Below are 7,294 nucleotides of genomic sequence, written 5' to 3'. Positions count from 1 at the left end.
GAGAGCTGGGGGAGGGCCGTGAGCGCCGACCCGGGCAAGCAGTGCCGCGGGGACCTCGGCTGCTTCGCTCCAGCTTTGAGTATCCCCCGGCCTGGGAGCTGCGGAGGATCTGCTGCTTGCCTGCGCCCCGCACCCCGCCCTCAGTCTCCGCAAGGCTCCTCCGTGGTTCCTTTTGAAGCAGCTCTAGAAAAATCAAGCCCACTTCTCTATTCCACTGCTTTTGTGCGGCGTAATCGCCTTTCCATTCTACACTTGGCTTTTTATTACGCCGTGCCCCACCCCCTCCCTGTTCCCTCTTCCATACTCAGCTCCTGACAAGTCTCCAAGAAACTGCGCTTTTTTTCCTCTACGTGTTCTTTCCCTCACCTCTACCCACCCAAACCATCTTTTGTCTGGATTGTGTCTTTGTAATGAAATGTTTAGATATGCCCTTTCATGAACCATATTTTAAAACTCCCTCAGATAGAAGGATCCTCACAGCCAGCGGACTGCAGATTAGTCTGTTGACTTTGACCTTCCCTGTAGCGGGTGCCAAGCCAGCTCCGGAGTTGGGGAACAGAGGGTTAGACCGGGAGTCAGGAGAACTGTGTCCCTGGGAAAGCCACTTCACTCTCAGGCAGGGCCACAATGGCCTTGAATGCCCAGGGGATCTCTGAGCTGTAAGGGCTCTGGCTTTGGGATTCTGTAAATTTTCTCCCTGCAGATTACCAAGTAGCCATGACTCCTTTATCTTTTGCAAGAGATCTTTAATCTCACAATGAAAATCAATTTAGGAAAATTCTCAAATTTGGGTAAAATTTTTTATACGTTAGTAAATTCTCATTTCAGAAATTAAGTTTAAAAATTATCTCTCCCTGGTGGTTTATTAACCAGGAAAAAAAGCCAAGAAGGGGGTCTTGGATCGATCATTGGACAACTGCACTTTCCCCTCTGTAGTCCACTCAGATTAACCTTTGCAAATGCTGCTTTGGAAATACATTCTTTGTTTGACTTGACATTTGCCCCCTCCCCCACCGCCAAATATTATTAAGGTTTCAAATTGAGGCATAAGCTAAGCTTGTGATGTTGAGGTATTGACAGCTGGTGAAATTCTTTCCGTTTTGGTAACTGGAAAAAAAATAGTTAAATTTTATAACAATTTTTATTTTTTTTACTTCAATACTACTCTCAAATAATGAAATTAGCTTTTTTTTTAAGCACTTCTGGAGGACAAGTAGAGGAAATTCATGAGTCTTAGTTAATGAAAAGTATGCAGCTTTCTCATTTTTTTAAAACAATACTATTATATAACTTTCACAAAGGTTTATTTAAAAATATAACACTTTCTAACTATCCTAGAACTTAAACATGTAAACCATTTATTTTATTTTAAATTATTATTATTTATTTTTAAAGATTTTATTTTTTTCAGTAATCTCTACCCACAACTTGGGGTTCCAACTCAGGACCCAGAGATAAAGAGTTGCATGCTTTACTGACTAAGCCAGCCAGGTGCCCCTAAACTGTATATTTTAGATTTTTTTTAAAGATTTTATTTAATTAATTGACACAGAGAGACAGCGGGAGAAGGAACACAAGCAGGGGAGTGGGAGAGGGAGAGGGAGAAGCAGGCTTCCCGCTGAGCAGGAAGCCTGATGCGGGGCTGGATCAAGAAGGCAGTCGCTTAACCAACTGAGCCACCCAGGCGCCCCTATTTTAGATATTTTTAAAAGCTATCTTAACAGTGGGGTATCCCCCTCCACCAAAACAAACAAACCAACAAACAAAAAAACAACAAAAAAGTTCTATACAAAATCACTTAAAAGAGAATCAGTCAATAATTTGCAATTTCCAGAAGGAATATCTGCTTTTCATATTTGAACTATTAAATAAATATCCTTGATGGAAAAATCTCATGTTGCCAAATGCGTCCCCCAAAATTGTTGGCACGGATGCACACACGATTCCTTTCAGCTTATTCCAAGGTAACGGAAATTTTTACTACTGTTTTTGAGTTGGGAGTTTTTAGAGTATAAAAATCATTTTTGCAAGCTTTTTCCAGGTCATGATGTGCTCTCTGAGAAATCTCTACAGTTCCCTGAAGTACTAATTGATTCCACTGAAGTGCAGCAGTAATTTCATTAAATGGATCTCTAGTGGCCTAGAGGTGTTAACACATCTTTTTTTCTCTGAAGTTATTATACAATTGAGTAACTTTAGAATGGTAGTTCCCAAAGTGTGTAACTTCAAGCACTAGTCCCTCAAGATGCTCTTCCGATAATTCATTCACTACAAAAATATTTATTGAGCTCCTACTATATCCCCTGGCTGGGGCACTAGAAACAATGGTGAAGAACACAGATACATTTATCCTGTTAGAATTTATAGTTTGGTGGGGAAGATAACTGAACACTAAACAAATCACTAAACAAATGCAAATAAGATTTATACAAATTTGTTTATGCAAGTAAAATAAGTATAAATCATGATGAAAATAACAGACTTTGAGATAAATAATAACTTTTTCATTTTAGAGATTAATGATGAATATTAATGGATTAGAGCCTCAGAATTTCTACCATAAAGACATTTACCTAATCTGTTCCCCCAAATTCCCATATTTGTTTTGGGCACTGAAATTTTGCGAAGAATGCTTATTCATAAAATAGAACCATTTTTTGTGAAACTGCTTTTTTGAAACCAAGGGATCCAATTTGTCAATGCACATTCATATATTTTAATAGATTAATAAATATACTTATAATCTGTTAGAAATAGGTTTTGTTTGAAGACAGATGACATAGAAACATTTATAAGTATTCATATATTTTAATAGATTTATAAGAATATATTTTTATGGATATTGTCTGAAGAAAAAAATGACAGAAATACTTATAAATCTATTAAAGTATATGAATGTGCATTTGTATAAGATAGGTATTTTGTAGTTAACATTGTTTCACGAATATATTTCCATATATCAACATGGTCTAGATACTTATAATTCTTAATTACTACATGGTCCATATACAATCATTTTCTATCCTAAGCTTTAGGAAAATAATTTTATGATGCTTTTACTAGTATAACTAACACTGCTTTAGTTTCTTGGAACAATTTACTTTTGGGGGTAATAAGTGGAGGGAAAATTTCTTTATTAAACATTTAAAATGTGTATTTATTTATTTTTGTTTATTTTTTGATGTAGTGTTGCATGATTCATTGTTTGCATATAACACCCAGTGCTCCATTCAATATGTGCCCTCTTTAATAACCATCACCAGGCTAACCCATCTAAAATGTGTATTTTTTTTTAAGATTTTATTTTTAAGTAATCTCTGCCCCCAATGTGGGGCTTGAACTTAGAACCCCAAGATCAAGAGTCACATGCTCTACTGACTGAGCCAGCCAGGCACCCCTAAAAATGTGTGTTTTTTAAAAAATGATAAAAACTTCAGTGTAAGCAGATTTGATCTGGATCTCATGGATGACCACCTTATAACTGAGTATAACCATGTAATTTCTGAGCCCATGTTTTCCACATTTATTATTGCATTGGTGTCTAGCAATATCACCCTGTCAAACCTTACTGAGAGAACTCTTACAGCTGAACAAAAGGACAAAAAATCCAATTATAAAATGGATGAAGGATTTCAATACATATTTCTCCAAAGAAGATATGCAAATGGCCAATAAAATCATGGAAAGATGCTCAACATCATTAGCCCTTAGAGAAATGCAAATCAAAACCATATGAGATATCATTTCACATCCCCTAGGATGGGTATAATTAAAAAGTCAGTATCACAATATCAAGTGTTGGTGAGGAAGTAGAGAATTTAGAACCCTCTTACATTGCTGGTGGAAACGTAAAATGATGCAGTTACTTTGGAAAACAGTTTGACAGCTCAACTTCATGATGTTGAAAACATGTCTACAGAAACACTTGTACGGGACGCCTGGGTGGCTCAGTCGGTTAAGCGTCTGCCTTCAGCTCTGGTCATGATCCCAGGGTCCTGGGATCGAGGCCCGCAACGGGCTTTCTGCTCAACGTGAAGCCTGCTTCTCCCTCTCCCACTGCCTGCAGCTCCGCCTGCTTGTGCTTTCTCGCTCTGTCTGTAAATAAATAAATAAAGCCATTAAAAAAGAAAAGAAACACTTGAATGCAAATGTTTATTGCAGCAATTTGTAATAGCTCAAAAGTAGAAACAACCCAGTTACCAGTTCTGTAAATTAAGGAATGTATAAATGAAAGGTAGTCTATCCATGTAACGAATATGATTCCCATGTTATTATAAAAGGGAATGAAGTACTGATGCAGACAACACGGATGAATCTTGAGAAAGTATGCTAAATGAAAGCTGCCAGACACAGAAGCCCATATATCTTATGATTCTATTACATAAGATGTCCAGAATAGGCGAACCCATACAGACTGAAAATAAATTAGGAGTTGCCAAACCACTGCCTGGTGGGGAGGAGAATGGGGAATAGCTGCTAATTGGGGGGAGGGGTTCTTTTGATGTGATGAAAATATGCTGAAATTAGGTAGTAGTGATGGTTGTACAACTTTGTGAATATACTAAAAACCACTGCATTGCACACTTTAAAAGAGTGGACTTTACGGTATGTGAATTATATCTCAATAGTAAAGAGAAAAGAGTAATCAGGGATTGTCTCAAAAAAAAAAAAAACAAAACGAAAACCCAAACCTTAATGAGTGAGCAGATGTAGACAATTTCTAACAAGCATCCCTTCAAGTGAAGACCAAATGACGTTAATCTGTGCTCTGCCATGGTGTATTTCGCAGTTGACAGAAGAGGGAAAAAGTGATGGGAGAAATTAGCCACTCTCCAGCTTATTTTCATGCAGGTATGTTAAAACCCAGAATTCTGCACTGTTACAGTCAGTACCATGCCCACATTATAAGCAGTAATTTAATTCCCATCAAACAATATTGTTCTTCACATTCACTTAATTATCTTTGAACTTTTTGTGAAACCCAGTTCTCTCACATACCACCTGTAGAACACTGGACATGTTGCTCAGTCTGCTGCTGACTGTTATCTCTGTCTCAATTTGCTCATCTGGTAAATGGGTGTAATAATAGTGTGCACTAATATTGGTTGTTGTGAGTATTAGATGAGTCAGTATATGTAAAGAGCCTAGGACTTATTAACTAGTATAAATGCTGGATATTATTGAACAACTTGCAAGTTTGTTTCAGTTTTATAGTTGTGTACATGCACTAAGCATAAGAAATTTATACCAAGTTTTATATTTGAATATATTCTTGTAATTTTTAAATAAAAAGTTTATTCAACAATATGCCTATTGAGGGCTTCCCCCCCTTCTTTTTTCTTTAAAAAGATTTAATATTTCAAATTTGGAGAACACTGGTGTAGAATAAACTTGGGCTTTTTTTCTCTCCATACTTCACTCTATACTCTTCACTATCTCAAAGCTATCACTTTTTATTTATTTTTATTTTTTAAAAAGATTTTACTTATTTATTTATTTGGCACATACAAGTGGGGGAAGGGACAGAGGGAGAGAGAATCTCAAGCAGAGATTCTGTGTTGAGCACAGAGCCCAACGTGGGGCTCAATCTCACGACCCTAAGATCTTGACCTGAGCCAAAATCAAGAGTCATTGCTTAACTGACTGAGCCACCCAGGCACCCCACACCTTTCACTTTTTAAGTCTTAAAATTTAAAAAGGATCAACCATACCTGAGTCCAGTTGCCTTGTTCATAACTTAGCATTTTGATTGAAATACTACCAGGTAAATGAAAAAGGCAGCATGTTGCAGTGCAAATTTGTGGACCAGAAGTTAGAATGTCTTCAATGATTTATGTGAACCTTTAGTAAGTTGCTTAACCACTCTGGGTCTTAGGTAGAGTGTCTTGAAAATGAAGACTGATCTTCAAATCCCTTCAAGGTCTAAAATTCTATGACATTTTCAGTATACCAACTATTGTTCTGTGATAGGTTGTCATGCACACCTAGTACTTAATACAGAGATGTGCCTTTCAAGGTGCCCAACTTTCTGGTGCGATCACCCAGTTGGGAGTGGATGGGTGGTCAGCCCTTTTCTCATTCTTTGGTGTCAGTTTGAATACACAGGTAAATTCTCCAAAGTAGCAGAAGGGAAAATGGTCACAAGTTGGGCCTATATGGATTATCTAAAGATTGAAAAATAAACTGGGAAATTCACACTTGGCTTCATAGCCGTTAAAGAATCTTTCCTGATTTTTTTCTAACTTTTTTAAATCACATCATATTCTTTTTTTTTTTTTTTAAAGATTTTTTAAATTTATTTGACAGAGACAGAGAGAGAGGGAACACAAGCAGGGGGAGTGGGAGAGGGAGGAGCAGGCTTCCCGTGGAGTAGGGAGCCCAATGTGGGGCTCGATCCCAGGACCCTGGGATCATGACCTGAGCCAAAGGCAGAGCCTTAATGACTGAGCCACCCAGGCACCCCCACATCACATTCTTTTGATGTCATTTTGGGCACCATCTTTACCAGTCACCATGTAAAATGTGATAGAAAGCCCTGCAATAGCTGGTCTCCAAAGATGACCTCCAAGTGAATTCCACCTTCCAGTATGCATGCCTTGGTGTGGTCTTTCCCCACACTGAATTTGGGCTGACTCCATATAACAAATAGACTGCAGTAGTGGTGATGCTTTGTGATTTCTAAGGCTGGAACACAAGAAGCCTTGTAGCCTCCACCTTGGTCTCTTAGAACTCTTGCCCTGGGGGAAGCAAGTAGCCATTTGAAATTTACCCTGAGACCACCATGCTGTGAGGAAACCCAACCTAGACTCAAAGAGAGCTTACGTGCAGAGACAGATGCCTGACCAACCCACCCGGTTAGGGTGTAAATCATATGAGTAAAGAAGCTGTCTTGGATGTTCAACATAAACCTTCAGATGATGTCAGCCCCAGCTAACATCATCTGAGGGTTGAAAAGCAAAAATTTGCTTTTGTGCTGGCAAAAGCATGAAAGACTCCAAATGAGAATCACCAAGATGAGGTCAGTCAACTCACAGAACTGTGAAAGGTAGTCAGTTGTTTTAAGCTGTCAATATTGGGGCAATGTGTTATGCAGGGATGGATAAACTTGTTTATGCACCAAAAAATGTGCACTCCCTTTTTCGATCAGTAATACCTATTTCCCATATCTCGCATAAGAACTTTAAAAATACAGCCATTAACATTTTTTTTCAGGAGACTATTTCCTTGTTTCATTATTTAAAAAAAAATCACAAAGACATTATTTCATGGTTTCATGTCATTTCATCATTTTTTT

Source organism: Callorhinus ursinus, unplaced genomic scaffold, assembly GCF_003265705.2.
Source record: "Callorhinus ursinus isolate GAN/ISIS: 27379988/994484 unplaced genomic scaffold, GSC_fseal_2.0 scaffold12, whole genome shotgun sequence".
NCBI classification, from domain to species: domain Eukaryota; kingdom Metazoa; phylum Chordata; class Mammalia; order Carnivora; family Otariidae; genus Callorhinus; species Callorhinus ursinus.
This window is presented reverse-complemented; position numbering follows the sequence as displayed.